At 43.1% G+C, this 22,376-nt stretch overlaps 1 protein-coding gene across 7 annotated transcripts in view; it reads right to left on the bottom strand.

Annotated features, from left to right (window-relative positions):
- Positions 1-22,376, bottom strand: part of LOC137518990 (polyamine-modulated factor 1-binding protein 1-like) — a 539,976-nt gene that overhangs the window by 411,895 nt on the left and 105,705 nt on the right. The window lies entirely within an intron of this gene.

Raw genomic sequence — 22,376 nt, 5'->3', positions numbered from 1 at the left:
CCGCTGAGGAGGTTAAAAAAGGTGGGGGGAAAGGCTGGGCATCCCTAAACACATGTTGCAATTGAATGGTTAATCGCACAGGCATACACCGCCTCTGTCAGAATGAAAAATGCATGCCCTGCATCCTAGACAAGTGCTAACATTTATTAAACTAGGAGGAACTTTAGCTTCCAATATGGTTTGCATGCAAAGTATATTATACTAGACACTTGCGCCACGGTGAGGCAAACCTCCAGGCAAGTGACCTAACCTAAATTAAAAACCTTGGGAGCAGCTAAGCAAAAAAATGTGTAACTTACATTTTGTTGAACAGCGAGGATAACGCCAGCGCATACCACTAAGGCTGCATCTGAAATGACCACCAGCTCAGTGTGAAGCACCTAAATAGATTTTCTGCACACTTTGCATTCAATTCAGATGCAAATCATATGCAAATCTGCTACTACTTATTATGCAAACAGGAAACTCAGGAGGAGGGGCTGTCAGACCCCATAAAACACAGCCGCACTATGCGGCTGTGTTTACCTCACTACTGTCAGTCTCGGCTGCTCCCCCGCCTCCTGAATCGCTCCGGTCCCCGCCCGCATCCCTTCCCTCTAATCGGCGGCGAGGGAAGGGACGTGGGCGGGGACCGGAGCGATTCAGGAGGTGGGGGAGCGGCGAGACTGACATTAGTGAGATAAACACAGCCGGCTGCGACACGCTGCGTGTCGCCAGCGCGGCTGTGTTTTATGGGGTCTGACAGCGCGCAGGGGGGACTTTGAAGGAAACTAACTAGCAACAGAGGCTGAGCTCTATAGACAGACCCAGCCTCTGTATATGGATTGCGATGGAAGAACCCCGCCTCGGGTTCTCTTGCAGTTCCTTTTTAACCCGAATGACAGGAAAAGCCGGTACCACCATTTAAAAAGTTCTTCCATTTATTTGAATTGTCAGTGCTTGGACGACGAACCCCTGTTTGACGTCCGTGTAAAACAGCTCTAATTATCACACATGAGAAATTGCCCACACTAAACTCACACAAAACTTAAGAACTTTCCTCATGTGCATTAAGCAGTATGTGAATGATGAGATAAGTTTGCAACTGAAATTAGAAAACGGGTAGCACAGTGCTGTAGTAGTTAGCACTCTTGCCTTGCGACACTGGGTCTCTGGTTTGAATACCAGCCAGGGCACTATCTGCATAGAGTTTGTATGTTCTCCCTGTGTCTGCGTGGGTTTCCTTCGGGCACTCTGGTTTCCTTCTACATCCCAAAAACATGCAGAAAAGTTCTACATCCCAAAAACATGCAGATAAGTTCATTGGCTTCCCTCTAAACTGGCCCTAGACTACAATACATACACTACATGATACATACATAGGCACAGGACTGGTAGGGATTAGATTGTGAGCTCCTCTGAGGGATAGTTAAGTGACAAGGCAATATACGATGTACAGCGCTGCGGAAGATGTTTGCACTATATAAATACTAAACAATAATACTACAATTTTGATACAGAGTCTGAGATAAGTCAGGGTCAACTTTTAGCACATCTACGTCTGACAACCATGCCATCAGATGAATGGGATTTCAGTCAGAATAATTTTATACTACGGACCTATTACTGACTAGGTGCACTTTGGGATTCTAGTTCCCCAGAACAGAACGTTCTGTGCTCAAACTGCCTACCCCACAACATGCAGGAATATGTACTCATTACAAGAAGGGCCAGTTCAGCTACAATAAAAGCTAGCAAAAAAAGAGTTGAAATTGCTCCTGCAGTGCAACTAAAAATTGCCTGTGCCACTTCACCTTGAGTTATTGCACGAATTTTATATTGGTTAATAGGGTTAATGTTCTCTATGACTGGTCTGTATTTCAGAAGGATCGGCAATACAACCACCATTACGGCTAATTGAAGTTGCATGTCTAATTATGTGCCTCAGAGAATCACTAAGATGACCAAGAGGCTGGGAAATCTGAGCTACACTAAAAGGCACGAGCAATTATATTTCATGGAAAATAGTAAGCCAAGAGACTATATGATTGCTGGATTTTTAAATGCATAAGAAAACTGACACAGAGAAACTATTCATAAGGATCTGGCTGATGGGGGATTAACTCAAATTAAACAGAAATGGAAGGAACTCAAAATATTTGTGGCTTTCTCAACACTATTTATTTTACTACACAAGATAACTGGAGATATGTCTGCTCCAAACACTGCTGATGTTCCTACTTTTATTTGAAGCTAAATTTGGCATGACAGAATGAATGCGGGATACTCTTGAAGCTGGCCGTGGGTAACAGGAGGTTGAATTTCATAGTCGTTCGCTTGTGTTTCAGGATAGACGCACATAACAAGAAAGAAAGAAAGAAAAACAGGCTTTGCGACTGAAAACAATGTAGAATGGTTTTAATTTCCAGCATGTCCCCTTCACACATGCTGAACAAACAGCCCATTACTAGAGCAGGTTATAGGCACTGGTTCAGGGTGCCTGTGGTTAAAACACCACATCAGTTGGGCGCGAGCTGAGGCCAACGCTAAGAATAGCTTGGTAAAGTGTGATTACTGATATTCTGCTATCTGCTTTGTAACTGAGCTTTTGTTGGGCTTTTTGATGCTTTTCCTGTTACTCTGTTTTTTCTTACTAACCCTCTTCTCGTTTCTAATACTTTAAGTGAATGCCAAGGCAGAAACTTACCTATGGACAGGGAAGACTCTGCAACCTATTGAGCCTTCTATGTCCTCTCTTGCTCCCCTCGTTCCAGCATCCCCATTGTATGTACTCAACCAATTGGTTGAATAGACATCTGTGAGCCCTAGAGAGCCTTCAGAAAACTTGTGTCTCCGAATGGTTTTGAAGACTGGCGGCTCCGTACTGTGCATGCATGAGTGCGCATGTGCAGTATGGAGCCACCCATATTTGGAAGCACTCAGGCACACAGGTGCTTCCGAAGCCACCTGAGGCGACAAATCAAATGGCGGTGACTGTGCTGGAATAAGGGGTACAAGAGAGGACAGAGAAGGCTCAACAGGATCCAGAGCCTTCCCTGTCCATAGTGAAGTATCTAACCAAAACCAACTCCTAACTTTGAACGTATACTTTTTTTAGCATATTCATTAGAAGCGGTTATGTTTGGTCACCTGCACTAAGCTACTATACAGTCATGGCCAAATGTTTTGAGAATGTCACAAATGCTGGTTTTCACAAAGTTTTCTGCTTCAGTGTTTTTAGATCTTTAGGTCAGTTGTTTCTGTGGTGTGTTGAAGTATAATTACAAGTATTTAACCTCCCTGGCATTCTGATTCCGTGCTGCGCACGGCCGCGGCAGGTTTTTTTTTTACCTAATTTTTTTTACATGTAGCTAGCCTATCGCTAGCTACATGCTTCCCCCTCCCTGCTCCATCCCTCCCACCCTTCCGATCACTGCCGGCGTGAAGAATCGTCCGGAAATCCAGTTCTGAACGGGATTTCCTTTAGGGCTTCCCCCGTCGCCATGGCGACGATCGGACTGACATCATCGACAGACAGAGTCCCGATCCACCCCTCAGCGCTGCATGGCACTGATTGGCCAGGCTGCGCACGGGGTCTGCGGGGGGGGGGGCCCTCTTTCGCGTCGGGTAGCAGCGGATTGGCGGCGATCGGAGAAACACACAGCTAGCAAAGTGCTAGCTGCGCGTTTCAAAAAAAAAAATATCCAAATCGGCCCACCAGGGCCTGAGCAGTGACCTCCGGCATCTATGGACGAGCTCAGCTCGTCCAGACCGCTAGGAAGGTTAAATTACGTCATCCATTGCCAGGAATATAGGAACATAGAAAATTGCCCAAAAGTCTCTCAAGTTAACAACATTGTACAGCAAAATAGCCGATATGAGCATATGCTTGCTAGAACACGCAGTAAAGAGAATACATATTGAAAAAAATGGCAATTATGGCTAGACTGGCACTCCGCACATACAGCTTCCTGAACATAAATGCTATTGATCGGGTTCCCCTGATTCCCATCTAAGCTTCAATCTAGTATATAAGGCCCCCTTCAACTATATCTCCCAACTATACATTACTCCTCTTAGTAGATCGAGACCTACTTATAACTCTGCCTGCAACTACAATAATTACATAATTGTATCTTCTCTCTTTGTTGTTATTACTGTTATTAGCACAGTTAGACATACACTTGTCTCTTACGATATTATAGCTAGGAATCTAAACACCCCAAACTAAATATGTATACTTACCTTGAAATATTACATGTTGAAATGACCCTTTATATATGTTATGAACCTCAAACTGTACACATGGAAGTGTTGTCTCTATGTTCATGTTACAGTCATTTATGTTTCTCCCTCATACATTGTTACATTGTTATTATACTGCAAAATTCAATAAAAATCATTGGAATAAATAAAAATTACAGTTTCAAAGGCTTTGATTAACAATTGCCGGTACATAACATTTTTGCAAAGGGTCAATATTTGCAGTGTTGGCCCTTCAGCGCTAAAATGTTGTTGGGAAGCGAGAAATAAGCATCTGCTGAGCTAATTATTTGCCCACATGATGCACAGCAAGGCCCAGCAGCCAATAAGAAGAGATCCCACCAAAGGCAGAAATTAAAGAGGGTGAAGGGAGGGGTCCGTCACTTCATCTTGTGTTATCGGTGTGACAGAGGCAGTGAGAGAAATGTATGCTTCAGGGAGAGATAGCCAGTAGTTAGGTCTGTTTAAGTTACTTAGAACTTTAATTGATAGGGTGCAGTAGTGTAACAAGAGTGCTCCAAGCCACCCAGCAAGATTATTGAGGGGCCCCTGTACACAATCCCTTATAAACTTATAGCTATCAATCACACTGCGTCCCCTTTTAAACCTGCCATGGCTTAAAAATATTTTGACCAATAAACATGTATTTTAAGTTTTGTAGGCCAGGAAGTGTCATCGTGTAAACTGCCCCAGATAGATAGAACACCATTGTCAGTAAGTCTGCAGCTTACAGTACATGTTGAGTTTTCAACCATCCGTTTTCTACTTTTCTCTGCCCTTGTCAATTCTATCTCAAAAGATGGTTCATTAAAAGCAGTTTGGGACCACCTCATTTCAAAAACAAAAATTGACACTGACACTGTAAAGTAGTAGCCTAACTGGCCTGAACCAGCTATTTCCCAGCAATCTCCTTTTTTCCTGGAGTCAATGTGACTACTGGATCTACTACTGCAGTGACTACTGCAGGGCGAGCATATTCACTTTAGAGGCAATAGAATGTTACTTTCTCTAGAGCAGGCATGGGCAAACTTGGCCCTCCAGCTGTTAAGGAACTACAAGTACCGCAATGCATTGCAGGAGTCTTACAGCCACAGTCATGATTCATAAAGGCAAATGCATTGTGGGACTTGTAGTTCCGTAACAGCTGGAGGGCCGAGTTTGCCCATGCCTGCTCTAGAGTAAACTTATAAAACAGAATGGCAATTTTAGCAGTACTAAAGCCAGGGGACTATTTCACACTGCCCAATTAGCACAACTCGCCTTACCTAGGTAATGCTCAAGTTGCTATGATGATGCACGGTATATTATTTGCAAGCATGTACATCCTGTTTGAAACCTCTTATCTCATCCAAGACATTGATTTCAACAGACCACCTCGGCATGCTCCTGCCTTGATCACGTTTCCAACACCGCAAAACTCGGCAGTCATAGCTCTATGCAACAGTCGGGCACCAATATCATTTGCTACTGATCATGTGATCACAATGAGCCAATCAAAATGATCCAAAAGTAAACATTAAAAAAAAGACAGTACTGCTACTTCTAATTACAACTTTTAATCAGCAGTACCACAGGAAGTATGCAAAGCTGAATACAGCCAGAGACATCTATAAAATCATGATAATGCTAAGGCCAATTATCTTCCCTGTACTTCACTGGCAAGGTTTATTTCTTTGCATTTAAATTGCTTAGTGTCGTATGCCATTTAATAAATTGACTTGTTATGCAAATATCTGGAGCCAGAACAAGAATCTGATGACTTGTACAATTGAAATAAACTCTGAAAAGAAATCATAATGTAACCAGCTTTTAAAGCCTAACTATAGAAATGCAAAAATAATTTAGCTCTGAATAATGTTAAAAGGGGTTAAAACAAGTCAAATTTTATTGCAGTAAAAACCAAAAAAGTGGGCATCTCCTTTCCACAGTTTCCAAGCTAAAGTGAAACAATCTTGAGCAGACTTATTGGAATACTGATGTAAGACCAACAACTGTGTGTTCTCACTTATTTACCACTTTCCTGTGTTAAAGAGACTCTGAAACAAAATTTTCACCCTTATTTCTTCTATCCTAGAAGTTCCTACACCTGTTCTAATGTGGTCTGGCTTGCTGCAGCCTTTTCTAGATGCACTGTCTCTGTAATAAATCTTATCTTCTTTCCTTTGTCAAGCCTTGTCAAGGCAGAGAGGAATGCACTGCTCTGCTGTGATAGGGAGAAGTTATACACACCTACTCCAGTCCACGCCCCCTGCAGGCTCTGTGTGTGTGCTGTGTGTATGAGTCAGACAAGGTCTCTGCTCACAGCCAGGGTCTGCAGATTCAGGAGCTGTGACCTTGTGAACAGCTGTGAGTGCAGAAAGATCAGTTCAGAGCTCAAGCAGCTAAGGCAACAAGTGGAGTAACATTCCATCAATAAAATCACGTTTGAAGGGAGCCTCTGCAAACAGGCACCTGCTCTGATGATGTATTTCCTGTTTGGCGGCCATCTTCATTGTTTACAAAAACAATGAATAAAACAGTGATTTTATCACCAACAAAGCAGCGGGGAGCAGCTAAAATGTCACAGAGGGGGCTAGGAGAAGACAACAAACAGGCTGGTACATTTATTTATGTAAGATTTTCACAGTACAGATTCTCTTTAAAGGGACGCTATGGCGAAAAATTGTGAAATGTAAAATATGTGCAAAAAGACAAATAAGAGGTACGTTTTTTTTCCAGAGTAAAATGAGCCATAAATTACTTTTCTCCTATGTTGCTGTCACTTACAGTAGGTAGTAGAAATCTGACAAAAGCTTCAGGTTTTGGACTAGTCCATCTCTTCATAGGGGATTCTCAGCAAGGCTTTAATTCTTTATAAAGATATCCCCTAAAAAGGATTTAAACAGTGATGCTGGCCAGCTTCCCTGCTCGCTACACAGTTTTTTGACAGTTGGACTGGGCAAGTGCTTTTGAAAATAAGCAAGTGCTTTTGAAAATAAATAAATCCCTGAGAATCCCCGATGAAGAGATGGACTAGTCCAAAACCTGTCACTTCTGTCAGATTTCTACTACCTACTGTAGTAGTGACAGCAACATAGGAGATATTTTACATTTTAATTTTTGTAGCCATAGTGCCCCTATAAATCACTACAACATGAATCCCCTGATCCTCACTAGGTTTATTACACCCACATTTCTATGTATCGGAAGTATTTGCACACCTTGCTTATGCTGTATAAACATCGTCGTCTCATACATGAGGCTGTCTTTACTAGGGGTGCTCACCGCATTCCACGGAATTCCGTTTTCCGCGATTCCAGTCGGAAACTGGTGATTCCGTTCCATCGCATTGGAACGGAATTGCCTTAGCGATCCGACGGAATTCCGGAATTGCAATGCGGAATACCGTCGGTATGCACATTTTTGGACGCCAATCACAAGGAAGACCCTAGACAGAAGCTTCTAAGAGGATTTCTGCATGAAAATAGGAATTTCTGCACCAGTTAGAGTCTTAAGAATAACCAACCAATCCTACGTTAGCAGCCAGCTCCCTAGCTACCTATCAGCAGCTATCCCACCCATTTTGTATATAAGAGGTGTGCAGTCAGGAAGCTTGTGGGTTTCAGTCTGGTGTTGGAGAGAGGAGAGAGGAGAGACAGACCCATACTAGTTGTTTTAACATAAAACAAAAGTCTTTTTCAAGACTGTATATAAACCAAAAGTCTTTTTAAAGACTCTGTGAGAGAGAGTTAGAGTGTGAGCTATATTAGTAGTAGTAAGGTAGGTGTATTTGTGAGAGATTGTAGTGTAGAGAGACTGTGCCAGAAATGTTGCAGAGGAAACGGATGCTTCCTGCAAGTGATGCGTTTGTGGTGAAAAATAATGCGCTCCTGGCAAGGCTGTTGGGCCAGCAGCTGCTGCCCTACCAGTTTGTGGACTGTGCCCCCTTCCGCAGACTGATGAACAGTGTTGCTCCACAATGGCGGATCCCCAGCCGCAATTATTTTGCCAGGAATGCTATCCCTGCCCTTCACCAGCACATTGTGGAGTGTGTTGGCCAGTCTATGGATCACGCTGTTGGTGGCAAGGTGCACTTCACTATGGATGGCTGGAGCAGCAGGCATGGGCAGAGAAAGTATCCACTTTTACCGCCTATTGGGTCACCCTCCATGGTGCTGCTGAGGAGGGTGCATGATCTGGTGCATCTCAGCTGGTGGTGCCGCCACGTTGGTTGAAGGGGACGCCTGTTCCACTTCCCTCTGCTACCTGTTCTGTCCAAGGCCAGTCTGCCGCAAGTGGTCCCACTCCTACACTGGTCTGCAGCGCCATCGATGCCAAGCAGTGCTGAAAATGGAATCAATGGACGAGAACAGGCAAACCGGATCTGTAATCCTTGCAGCTTTACACAAGCAGATTCGGCAGTGGCTGACCCCCTGAAAACTGGACACAGGTGTAGCGGTGTCTGATAGTGGTGCCAACATGCTGGCCACCATTTCGGAAGGTGGCTACACTCACTTACCCTGCTTGGCCCACGTCTTCAACCTTGTAGTCCTGAAATTTCTACAAACTTTCGATGGGTTGAAGGACGCTGTGGCCTCAGCACGAAAAGTGTCAGCCCACATCCGTCGCTCCGCAACTGCCACCGCGACCATGAAACTGCTGCAGCTCCACCATAGCCTGCCACAGCACAGGCTTATTTCAGATGGTCCAACGTGGTGGAACTCCACCCTCCACATGCTGGAGAGGTTGTGGTGGTCAGGCTATACCTGTCTCAGACAGCTTCCTCCAGAACAGGGCCACTGGACTACATTACTGGGGACCAGTGGCAGCTGATTGGACAGGTGTGCAAAGTGTTGGAGCCGTTTGAGCAGGCAACAAAAGTGGCCAGTGAGGAGCACTGCAGCATATCAGAGGTGCTCCCTCTTGTCTTGATGCTGGAAAAGGCTCTTGACAAACTGCTCGAACAGGGGGAGAAAGCCCTACTGAACAGTGGTCAGTCAAGTGGGGGAGTGAGTGGGCATGCTCCAGTCCTGGATAAGGAGGCAGAGCTTGTGGAAGCGGAAGAGCCAATTGTCCGGAGGTGGGAAGAAGATTCAGATGATGTGGAGCTGGAGCATGATGACAGTTCTGAGTCTGACAGCCAGGAAGAGGTGATAAATGGCAGACATCTCTTCCCCATGGCTGCACATATGCTCCAGTGCCTCCGTAAGGACCCCCGGATGAAAAAATTAAAATCAAGGCTTGACATGTGGGTGGCCACCAACTTAGATCCCCGGTGCAAGGGGAAAATGCGCCAGTTCATAGCCCCCTCCCAAGCAGACGCCAGGATGAGCCAGATCCGGGATGCCCTTCTTCATTGGGTAGAAAATGCGTTTCCTGCACCTGTATTCCGGGCCCTAGCTACCAAGCCTCATCACCACACTCAGCAAAGGTCTGGTGGTCCCACTCCCAGCAGCAGCACCAATAGCCAATCTGTGAACCTGCTGAGTATGCTAAAGGAATTTTACCAGGCAACGCCAGATACTCCTTCATAGCAGCAGCACCACCAGCGGACAAAGTGGTCACCACCAGCGGCTGGCACGTATGAATGATTACTTGGGGTCAGCCAGTGCTCCAGACAATATGGAGAGTAATGATGACCCCATGGAATATTGGACAAAACAACTAGATACCTGGCCTGAACTCACTCAGTATGCACTGGAGGTTCTTGAATGCCCCACCACCAGTGTTCGAGTATTTAGCGCTGCAGGTGGGGTGGTCACCGACCAACGGAACAGTCTGTCTAACATTCATAAAAATTAACGAGTCATGGATCAGTGACAATTACAAGGCCCCTCTCACTGATTCATAAGAGAATGAGTCCAATATCCAATAAGATGACTACAATAATTGGCCTATGACAACTCCTGCTGCTCCAAACAATTTTTTATGACTGGCGTGGAACTACCTCTAGGTCCCATGGCTTACGACAACTCCTGCTGCTCCAAACAATTTTTTATGACTGCCCAGATCCCAGTCGGGTCCCCTCTACTGCACAGGTGACTTGCGCCTGCGCAGTACAGCTGACCCGACTAGGATCGGCTAGTTCCCCCTGATCTGAGCAGAGAGCCGCTACAGCGCCTGCGCTGGAGCTGGGAAAGGTAAATATTTACATGGCAGCCATTTTGGAGTGGCTTAGAGAGACCACTGTGAGACAGACGAGGATAGGGGAATCCTCAATTGGATCTCCCGAGGTAAGTACCCCCCAGGGGCCCTTTTTTTCAGTACAGGTTCTCTTTAAAGTATTTAAAGCTGCAGAAAAATACATTTGGAACCATAGGAAACTGTTACACAGAAAAACTGTATGTAGTTTCATGTCTGCTGCTACTACTACAGTTCCAGCCTGTTGCACCACTTTCATGCTATGTGCCATAGGCTCCATCACTAAAAGTAGATCTGTAACTTTTCATATGTTATTAAAGTAAAAATAACTCAGCCCCATGTGCGGGGAAAAGCGCACATGGGGCTGAGTCAAATTAGCTACTAGTGAAAGCCAGAACTTCACGGTGTTGGATATAACCTGCTTTTTGAGATGACAAATAGCATCTATTCTCCTGGCGGACTCAAAGCGCTTGAGCTGCAACTAATAGGGAACGCTCAGTCGGCAGTATCAGTGTTAGGGAGTCTAGCCCAATGACGCCTTACTGAATCGGAGCAGGTTTACTGAACAGGCAGAGCCGAGATATGAACCCTGGTCTCCTGTGTCAGAGGCAGAGCCCTTATTCATTACACTATCCAGCAATGTAAACATTAAATTTAAGCTTTAGGTCACCTGCTTTGCCAGGTTCTCAGTAACACAGCCACTGCATCGCATTTAGAAACCTGTTCAACCTCTGAGTCCCTTCTCCTCCAAAAATTCCGCTTCTGCTTCAGGTCTCCTCCGATATTACTGACAGCCACACACTCTATGCTGCCTAACTCTGGCTCCTGAGGTATGTCACGTGATCGGGAGCAGGAGGTATGGAAGCACAGAGCAATCAACTGCTAGGAAGAATAGAAGAGATCCATTGCAGCACTGGAGTAGGTAAATATTACATTTCTCCGCTGTGCTACTGTGCAATGTTAGGGGATGGTGTTGGGGGCGGGGGGTTGAGGGGGTTGTGTTGGTGTGTGTGTTTCCAGGAAGGGGATTGGGTCCAAAGAAGAGGCCTCATGCCCATTTTGTGTGTGTGTGTGTGGGGGGGGGGGGGGAGGGAGGGTCCCATGGGTTATAGATGCACCTTGACTTAAACTGACAATATTTCAATCAGAAACTCTGTGACCTGTGTGCTCCTTTGAATGTAAGGGAAGTGTGTTGTCTGTCTTCTTTTGCGTTTTCCAATACTGGACATTGGAAACTCTCGGGGACCACATTTAACCCGTGGGCCTTGAGTTTGACACTTGTGCCATAGAGCCATCCCGATCCTCTCTCCAACCCTCTCGGTCCATCACCAGGCCCCAGTAATGCTCTTTGACCGGCTTGGACAAATAAGTCTTTCGCCCTCCTTCAGAAGTATTTTCATACCCAAAAATAAGCGGATTTGTACTGGGCTCGTGCATTCGCAATATGGATGTGTCTGTCTTTGCAAGAACTTGGGGAAGTAAGTGCTTCCAAGACCTGCTGAGGAGTCCCAAGAATGCAGAAAAAAAATCAACACTGTCTGCCAGTGAAACAAGGGGACAGAGAGCGAACCAAGAAGGTTCTATGGGATCCAGAGACTTTCCACTCAGTCGCTTCAGTATTGCTTTAAAACGGGATTGTCACTATAAAAATCAAAATTCAACAGCAACCGGTCTGAGTGTATTAAATGATAAAAATGCTAATCTTGTATTCAAAACTTTTTTCTGCTGCTATGGTTTAGAGTCATCACATACTTTAGGAGCACTGGTCCTTTAATTGCCATTGCCTTTGGCTGGCAAAACAGTTGCATGCTGGGGGGGGGGGGGGCTTTTTATCTATTATCTTCCCTTTATTTCCCCCTCCTTCTAATGGCATAAGACAGTGCACTTCCTAGTGTAGACCTCAGTGTCAGAGTCTAAAGACTCTGGGAGGAGGGCGGGTAACGAAGACACAATTAGCAAGAGGACAAAAAAAGAGTGAGGGAGGAAATGTCAGGATTAGCTTCATTTAAAGGTAACCAATATGGAAACTGTCTAGAATAGGATTCTCTGCTTTTCCTTTATACAATTCACAGGAATCATAACGTGGACAGTGCAATACATCTGTTATGTAAGTAGAACTAATATTAATCTACATATTTACTTTATCTACTTCTATATGTGTTTTTTATTTCTAGGTAAGCATGGGTGTCACTTGTTCGTTAACATAGGAGTTGTCAAGAAGTCCATTTTGGTCTGTTCCAGGAAACTGTACGTTTTCCTCATACAGTGAACATAGCCTTGTTTAGTATACTCTGTAAGGCACATTCAAAAGTGTTAATGCTCTATAAATGCATAATAATAATAATAATGATACTAGATTAGCATGTGGTCTAACACATTTTCATAACTTTGCATTGGTTTGCTTGTCAAATTTCATGTGTTAATCAAACAGTTTTTAATTAATTATTTTTTTTTTTGTACGGACCTTATGTTAAAAACTTTAGCGCAATATATTCTTTACATTATTCCATTCAGAAGGAAATGACAAAGAACGTAGCAATTACACAATGGAGACACTAATTGCTTTACTGCACCATCCTTAAAGGGGAGAACGATAACACAGAGATTGTTTAAATGTCTAATGTAGTCTGTCAATGATGCCCTAGAAACATTTGTTAACAGTTGATAAAATTAATTACGGTTATAAAAGTAATCTGATTAAAATCCCAACTACAAAGGAGCCCGACACAAATTATGCAGTGCTCATTTGCTGTCCAAAACCTGTTATTCTCTTCAGATGTCTCAATTACATGACAATATGAAACAAAGCCAACTCTCTTGACTTGTTCTAACAGTACCCAAGTGATTCTTGGCATGTGTTCCCAGTCCCTGGGGTGCTCTAATTAGCCCAGATCTTCTCAATTGTTTTAGTTATAATTAGCAAGCACATAAAAGTAATGACGTATCACACGATGGCGTTGAAGAGTAATTAACTTTTTTTTTCTTTTTGTGTCTATCAATGTACCAAACAGCCCCATCCCACAACACACTTCCTCCAGGCATTGATGCTTAATTCGTCGCTCATTACACAGAAGGCACACTACAACCTGGCACGTGGCCATGCTCTGAATTCCATGTGTGGAATGAGCGCTTGGACAGCAGCCAGCATTATTTCAGAGACAAACAACTGTGCCATGTGCAGATTTGGCCTGTGAGCCATTTACTGGGTTCCTTTGATAGCAAAGCGATTATATTAGTCAGCAGAACGGTATGGGAAACTCATTTGTAGTTGCAGAAATATTGATCCATTAAGACATGTATACATACCAGTCCGCGTGTGCTATTCTTTTGCAGATCGTATTAGAGAAAATAAATAGAAGTCTGGCAGAGAAGAAATCCAGTCTGGATTTTTGGAATGGGGAGCTGTTGAATGCTCTATTGATAAAGTAAACAAATGACGCTTTAATTTCCTATTTTGTTACGGGGGAATCACTAACGTACACTCCGGCACAAGGCACACTAAAAATCCATTTGTTCCACTAAAAAGCATATTTTACACAGAGCAAAACTAGGACAGGATTATGCTGCACTGCTGGGAGAACTTTATGTTGCCAGAGCTGACAAACTGCCCAAGCAGATGTTAGTGAACCACTTAACCTCCTTACCGGTAACCCCGAGTCAGACTCGGGACAGAAATCTGCAGCTCAGAGCGGCAACCCCGAGCCTGACTTGAGGTCGCCGCCGTGATGTATGGAGAAACAGTGCAGGTTGGCTGTGTTTCAATTCCCCTTCCCCGGGATTCAGATGCTAGCAGCCATTCTTCTGCTATTCCTCAGAGGCTCACAATCCCTCTGGTGAGATCGCTTTCTGTCTTCATGATCTCACAAAATCGCTAGGCACATGCCTAGAATCGCCTAGGAAAATCACTTCAAAAAGAATTAAGCGTTTGCGATTAAGCTAGCGCTTTTTGGCGTGCACTGGCCTTAAAGAGACACTGAAGCGAAAAAAAAAAATATGATATAATGACTTGGTTGTGTACTATGAATAATTACTAGAAGATTAGCAGCAAAGAAAATATTCTCATATTTTTATTTTCAGGTATATAGTGTGTTTTCTAACATTGCACCATTCTCTAATATGTGCAGATTACACAACACTCTGCATTCAAAATTATTCTTTCAGAGCAGTCTGTGAACTAATGACCTCTCCTCTGGCAGATAAAAAGAAAACTGTTCACTTACAGTTGAGATAATAAAAGTCAGAAGACAGCCCTCTACACGACTTTGAAAGTCGTAGAGCTTAATGGCTTTTTTGCATAGAGATAACAACTGGAGTTTCTTAACTCTTCCTGTACTGGAAACAATTACACTGATGTATCTGATCTTAATGTTTTATTTCTTAGCTGTGCTACACATACAAATCATAATATCATAATTTTTTTTCGCTTCAGTGTCTCTTTAAGTGCAGGGCTGCCACAGATCCATATAAAGGTATGATTTTTTTCCCCCTGATTTTAAGGTCTAAAATGAGGTGAAAAAATTGCACTGATTTTAGATCCTAAGATCGGGAAGTAATCATACCGCTAGGGAAGTTAAAGGACAACTGAGGTGAGAGGAATATGGAGGCTGCCATATTTATTTCCTTTTAAGCAATACTAGTTGCCTGTAGGCCTGCTGATCTCTGATCTTTCATGCATAAAGTAGTGTCTGAATCACACACTTGAAGCAAGCATGCACAAATGTAGTCAAACTTCAGTCTGATCTGCATTCAAGTTCACAGTCTATGTCTAAAAGTATTAGAGGCAGAGGATCAGCAGGATGCCCAGGCAATTTGCATGGTTGAAAATGAAATAAATATAGCGCCCTCCATGTACCTCTCCCTTCAGTCGTCCTTTAATACAGTACAGCGGTAATTCATTTGATAGATCTAGAAAAAGTATCTTTACATTTCCTAAAAAAGAAACCATGCTTGTCAAGGCATTTCACATTTGTACCTTTTACAATAAATATATGAAAAACAAGTGGCATGCTGGCTCCTGTTGCTCCTTGCACCCAGAAGAGTGGGAGTAGCTTCCCCAGCAGAGAGCAATTTACCTGACCGTACCCTCCTCCTCCCACTGCTGAGAGATAAACTATTTTTGGTCAGCACTGTAACAAGTTTCAACATCTTCCAATTTATGTAAAGGTACATACACACATCAGACCATAGTCTTTGGAAAATGAAAGATCACAGACCAATCTTACCACCCTTCATGTAGTATGAGAGCCATACATACACAGTCTTTTCTATGGAGCTGAACTCCCCATCAGAAAAAAAATCTTTGCAAGATGTGGCACACAAAGATGCTGTACAGACACAAAAGATCAGAATCTGCAAAAGATCCGTTCCTGCAAATTGCATTCATAGTTTATGAGATCTGCAGATCATCATACACACCTTGTTTAACTGACATTCATCTGCAGATCAGACAATCATCTGCAGATCTGAAAATCCATCCTGGTGGATCGGATCTGCAGATGAATGTCAGTTAAACAAGGTGTGTATGATGATCTGCAGATCTCATAGACTATCAATGCAATTGCAGGAACGGATCTTTGGCAGGAACAGATCTTTTGCAGATACTGATCTTTTGTGTCTGTACAGCATGTTTGTGTGCAGCATCTTGCAAAGATTTTTTTCTGATGGGGAGTTCAGCTCCATAGAATAGACTGTGTAGAAAGGCTCTCATACTACATGAAGGGTGGTAAGATTGGTCTGTGATCTTTCATTTTCCAAAGACTATAGTCTGATGTGTGTATGCACCCTTACTCCCTGCTCAGTGTGTAATTAAGTATTTCACCCCTTTCTATGCTCTTCCTAGCATGTTTGTTATGGCATGTGTAAGCTTTCACCACCCTGTCAAGCTTGCATTAAGAAGCAATTTCTTATTCTGCAGCCTTCAATCTGCAGGTCAACAGCAATCTAGTGCTATGACACAGGAAGCTTCTTACTCCCCTTACGTGCAATGGAGAATCGCACTTCTACTTAAAATCACTTACGAAGGCAATTTTAATGTGAAAATTGGTCAGGTTTTCACAATTATAAATGTTAACCATGCCTTACTGAGTGCATGCAAGTGCCTGACAGGTACACTACAGAAACTGTCAAGTGGCAAGTGCACTGCCTGCAGCTACTAATGTAAAGGCTTAAAAGGCAATAAAGATGGCAGCCTTGGCAAACCTCTAAATCTAACTTTCCTTTAGACAGTACAATGACCACAGCCATTTTCTTGTAAAAAAAAAAAAGCCTAGCATAAACTTAAAGTGAACCTGAACTCTGTAAAATAAACGCATGGTGTACCTGCAAATTAATATTACAAAGCTACCTCACTATTAGTTCCTCTCAGCAGCTCAGCATTTTATACCATCTAACAGCAACTCCTTCCAGTTCTGATTAGATCTAGACAGACTCTCCGGAAGGTGAAGCCTTTTTTTTCAACATATCAGTAGTTATTAGTTATACCTGAAAAGACAACTGATGTGCAAGGTAAAGTCGTTGTTTTCTAATGGCTCAAGCAATATTACTGGTTAATATGGTGCTGACCCAGAAGCTGTTATGGGGTCATCATCATTTTTTTAAATGAAGGACCGAGAATTCCATTGACCACAGTTGACAAACAGGGTGTAGGAGAGGAGAAAGAGGTTGATAAGTAGACAACGCGGGAGGTAAATTTGACATTTGTATCTTTATTTTGAGTTTTCAGTTCATGTTTGCTTTAAAGAGACTCCGTAACAAAAATTGCATCCTGTTTTTTATCATCCTACAAGTTCCAAAAGCTATTCTAATGTGTTCTGGCTTACTGCAGCACTTTGTACTATCACAGTCTCTGTAATAAATCAATGTATCTTTCCCTTGTCAGACTTGTCAGCCTGTGTCTGGAAGGCTGCCAAGTTCTTCAGTGTTGTGGTTCTGCTATGCACTCCCCCCTCAGGGGGGAAAGAAACACACAAATGATCTCTTGAGATTCAAAAGGAATGCTGTATACAGCCTGCTTGTGTATGGATGTATTTTCTATGTGTGGACATACTGCACATCAACCTACTTCCTGTTTTGGTGGCCATTTTGTTTGTTTATAAACAAACTTTTAAAAACTGTTTTTAACCACTTTTAATGCGGCGAGGAGCGGCGAAATTGTGACAGAGGGGAATAGGAGATGTCCCCTAACGCACTGGTATGTTTACTTTTGTGCGATTTTAACAATACAGATTCTCTTTAAGTTGTCAATAAGGCATTTGACACAATCACCTAAAACTACTGCAGTCAACAGTTTATAAAATCCAATAAAAATAAGACACAAACAACAGTTACAAATATTGTTCAATACCGAATTCCGTGAAAGTTTATGCAGTTCTCCCAATAACGATACAACCTGGGAATCGTCTTTTGCTGATAAGCTGAATAAAAGACATTTGCAACCAATTTCTGCAAAGCAGTCCCATTATCTTATACGCATATTTATTAATTATATGACAGCCAGATCATTTAAGTGTAATCTTTTGACAACACATACATTCATGCACACCTCCCAATTCTTTCTTCTAATAGAGGGGGAAAAAAAGTTCTTTGCTGTAGCTATTCAGTAGCGTTCAATAAAAGTCTGGTGCATACAGCCTAATTTGCTCATTAGTTTTCCACAGTAATCATAGCTTCACATCTCCATGCACTGCATTGTATAAAACCATACAGAAGGAACTGTCAAAATAATACTCTATTATTACATTCCCTTATCAGAGACCTAATCAGGCAATTGTACTAACTGTAATTGTCTTCTTTTAAGCAATCGCAGACAATGATAAAGGCAGGAATGCAAGAATAAGAAGGTTGCAAAAGTGCACTCCTTTACCTTGTCATTAGTGGATTATTTCCTTACATAGCAAAACAACAAGGCACCTCTCTCAGTTACTTTTATATTTTTTCCCCCTCTAAAAAGTCGCCTTTGATCTTGGTCGGTAATTATTTTTCTAGCAGGCTTTCTGTGAGATAGGCTTTCCTTCCAAACGTGGCTAGGAAGGATCAGTAATGTGGAGAGTGCTATCATAGTAGAAGTTAAAAACATCGTTTTAATCTGTTACGGATAAAAAGAATTAATTCCAGATTTTGTTTTCTTCAAACATCACTGCCTTTCATCGTTCATTTACAGTTGTCCTAAAGCACTTTCTTAGATAAAAAGTTCAGATTCTTTTAGCTGTACAAAAGTCCATGTTCAATATAAACATGTTATAGACACAAATACCTAATTTTTTTCTGAAGCAAAGGAAATTAAATCCAAGCTGGGATTTGGGCATGACTTCCAAAATGTCCTATTAAATCAAGAACACGGAAGTGTTAAAGAATTACGTGTATTACTTTATTCAATGTTTCAAGTCCTTCCTAATAGACTAACTGAATTGTTCGTGGGGATGATGTTTGCTGGCTGGTGCAGACTGGATACATTAAACTGTAAATATGGCCCAGTGAATGGACTTGTTCATATACTATACCTTGAGGCGATGGGCCTGGATCCTGTGTTTTTTCTTATAACTTATCCTTGTGGCCAGGGTTTAAAGGAAACCTGAGGTGAGAGAGATGTGGAGGCCACCATGTTTATTTCCTTGTAAGCAATGCCTGGCAGCCCTGTTGATCTTCTGGCAGAAGTATTACCGGAGTCAAAACTCTGGAACAAGCATACTGTATGGCTAATCCAGTAGAACCTGAGTCAAGAGTACCTGATTCACTGCATGCTTGTTCGGGGTCTATGGCTTAAAGTATTAGAGATAGGGTCAGGAGGACTGCCAGGCAACTGGTATTACTTGAAGAGAAATAAATATGGCAGCTTCCATATCCCTCTCACCTTACATTCTGTTCAAACCAGTGCTCTCCCTCTTTTCCTGTCTGTGACCATTGTAATCGTAAACACAGCTTATATGCTGGAGTGTGTGCATGGTGGATATGGATGTATTTTGTTGCGTCCTTGTAGTGTTAGTTTCATCCAATATCCATCCCAAAAGAGGACGTTAGAATATGTGCTCCTAATCTTTAGATTATGCCCTGTATGCTTGCACTGTGTAAGTTATAGGGCCACAGTTAGGACACATACAAACTCTGGGGAGCCTCTATGCAGTGCATGGGACTACAAAAGAGAATATGATGTTCTGTAACGAACACCCTGGCTTTTACCGTATATACCCAAGTATACGCCGACCCGAGCATAAGCCTACACCCCAACTTTTACCTTAAAAAACCTGGAAAAATGGTTGTATAAGCCGGGAGAGGCAAAAGCCACAACACCACGGACAGACATGGCTAGCCTCAACCATATATTAGAAAAGTAGCATACATTCAGCAGATTGCAATAATAAGCCAGGACATAGGCCTTCAATGAAGATGGACATGCAAAGAACTCCTGTTGCAAAGTCTAAGCTGGCACAAAGATAAAGCAAGGAATGCAGAGCCACATAGTCATGTATCTAAAACTTGACAGAGGAATGCCAGGATTCTAACCATTCAGCAGACACTGTCCCTGTATGCCGTCCAAGGCTACAACTGGAGAGGAGGTTAGCTGGGACCTCCCATGGAAATTTCAAGTGTGTGGTCTCCCTCAGATGATGCACCACTGTGCATATAGTGTGGTAACTGTGAGGGTTACTGAAAAGAGTAGTGACTCGAGCATAAGCTGAGATCCCCACTTTTGGGCCCCTTTTTTTTGGCCCAAAAATTAGGCTTATACTTGAGAATATACAATAACTTAGCTGTAGGAATATCAGTGGTTCCTGGATGATCGATTTGCATGACAGAATTTGCATGGGAGTGTGCAGAGGGTTAACTGATTTTGCAGTTTATGGACTTGTTCATCTGTGGGTCTATTCCCGTCTGTTGTGGGATTGTTTCCACAGGCTAGTTAACTACTTCCATACCAGCAGTCTCTGGCCTCTTAAAGACCAAAGACTGCTGGTATCCAAAAATGGCGCTTACTGATGATTCACCGCACATACCATTCGCTCTTGCTGGTCACACCACTCTCTCATCCCCACAGGTCCCTCTCTCTGCCGTCCCTATGATGGCAGAGCTGTATGAGCTGATCAGGAGCCGCTTTCATTTGCTCCTGACGCTGTCTATCAATGTAAGCCAATGGGATTGTCTTACAGTGATGAGAGGGTCAATAGCCAATTAAGCCGGCTCCTGACTAGCTCACCCAGCTCTGCCGTCATATAGACGGCAGTGCTACTGAGTTGTGAATGAGAACGGCGCAATCGGCGGGACCGTTTGAAATCTATGTCCTGTCAGAGCCGCGCAGCCACAAGTAGGACGTAGATTTCACCTGCGATTAATCCATACTATCACACAATAGCTCAAGTGCCACTGTTCAAATACAAACCCAGAGTCATCATTTCACACATCCCTGTTACATTAAGTGAAATGGAGCATCAGATTACACATCAGCTCTGAGGATCCATGGAGTCTATAATCCATCACATTCCTGTCTTTGTTCAGGACATTTATCATAAGCACTTTTTCACAGTATCTGATCTCATTCTGACATGAAGCAACCCCTCCCCACCACCCAAAAAAAGAGAGAGATTTGTTGGTTCCACATATTTAAAAAGAGAATCTGTACTCTAAATTCTTGCAATAAAAAGCATACCATTCTATTCATTATGTTCTCCTGTGCCCCTCTTTGCTGTTTCTGCCACTCCCTGATGCGATCCTGGCTTGTAATTGCCAGTTTTAGACAGTGTTTACAAACAAAAAACATGGCTGCTAGCCAGCATGTGATAGGCTGAGAAAAGTTCAGTCTGTGACTCATACAGAGCCTGGAGGGGGCGTGGAGAGGGTGTGTATAACTTCTACCTATCACAGCAGAGCAGCACATTCCTGCCTGAGCCGACAAAGCAAAGAAGATTAGATTATATAACAGAGATAATATAGCCACTGTGCAACTAGGAAAGGCTGCAGTAAGACAGACCACATTAGAACAGGTATAGGAACTTATAGGATAGAAGAAATAAGGCTGAAAATTTTGTTACAGAGTCTCTTTAAGATGCGTACACATGCTTTCAGGGATAGGAAGTAGATGCCTTGAGGGACAGTTTGGGCTCCCCATGCTGTACAGATGCATCAATACAACAGTGTGGCCTCTGCAGAAAATCTAGCGTGTATAGAGGCTCTAATTCATTGATGAGAAATTCAGCCTGCCTGCCCGATCTCGTCTGAGCACAGGCCAAGTCTATTGTTCTCCTCCATACTCCTCCCTTTTCTTTGCGTGAAGTATCATTTTCCCTCTGTTCCCCCTCACCCCACACCATAGCAAAAGAGTGCATTGTTAGGCTGCAGGCTAGTGATAAATCAGCTGTCACCCAAGAGTTCAAGTCCCAATTCCTGTGTGTGACAAACGTTGTACGTATGTATGGGGCTTAAAGGAAACCAGAGATGAACTTCATTAAAAGATTTATAGATACCTGGGGCTTCCTCCAGCCCCATCCGCACGGATCGCTCCCACACCGCCGTCCTCAGTCATCTCCCTCTTCAGCGCCGGGTCCTGTAAGTTCGGCAGTCGCGGCCAGTCTGACGCAAATGCAGTGTGCTCTCTCCGTTTCTCTCCAGTGGAGAAAAGTACTGCACAGGCGCAGTACTATTCTACGCCAGAGGGAGCACACTGCGCTTGCTCAGACTGGCCGCACTAACTGGATCCGATGCAGAAGAGGGAGAAGACTGAGGACAGCGGCGTGGGAGAGATCTATGCGGATGGGGCTGGAGGAAGCCCCAAGTATGTATAAATATTTTAATTAAGTTAGTCTCTGGTACACGTTAAGTATTTATACAAATTTGCTTCTCTGATTAGTACTATCTGATATAAATATAATGTTAAAATACATACAAAGCTCTCAAAAAACCCAGCATACCCAACAACTGATGTTACGGCTGAGCTGTATACAGTTTGTCACAATTACTGATTATTTAGGTAGAATTATAAACATTGCTGAAGTATACATGTGAAGGAGGGTTACTTTCCAATTTTT

Source organism: Hyperolius riggenbachi, chromosome 5 (genome assembly GCF_040937935.1).
Source record: "Hyperolius riggenbachi isolate aHypRig1 chromosome 5, aHypRig1.pri, whole genome shotgun sequence".
NCBI lineage: Eukaryota > Metazoa > Chordata > Amphibia > Anura > Hyperoliidae > Hyperolius > Hyperolius riggenbachi.
Note: the sequence above shows the minus strand (reverse complement) of the source record. Positions and strands in the feature narration are given on the sequence as shown.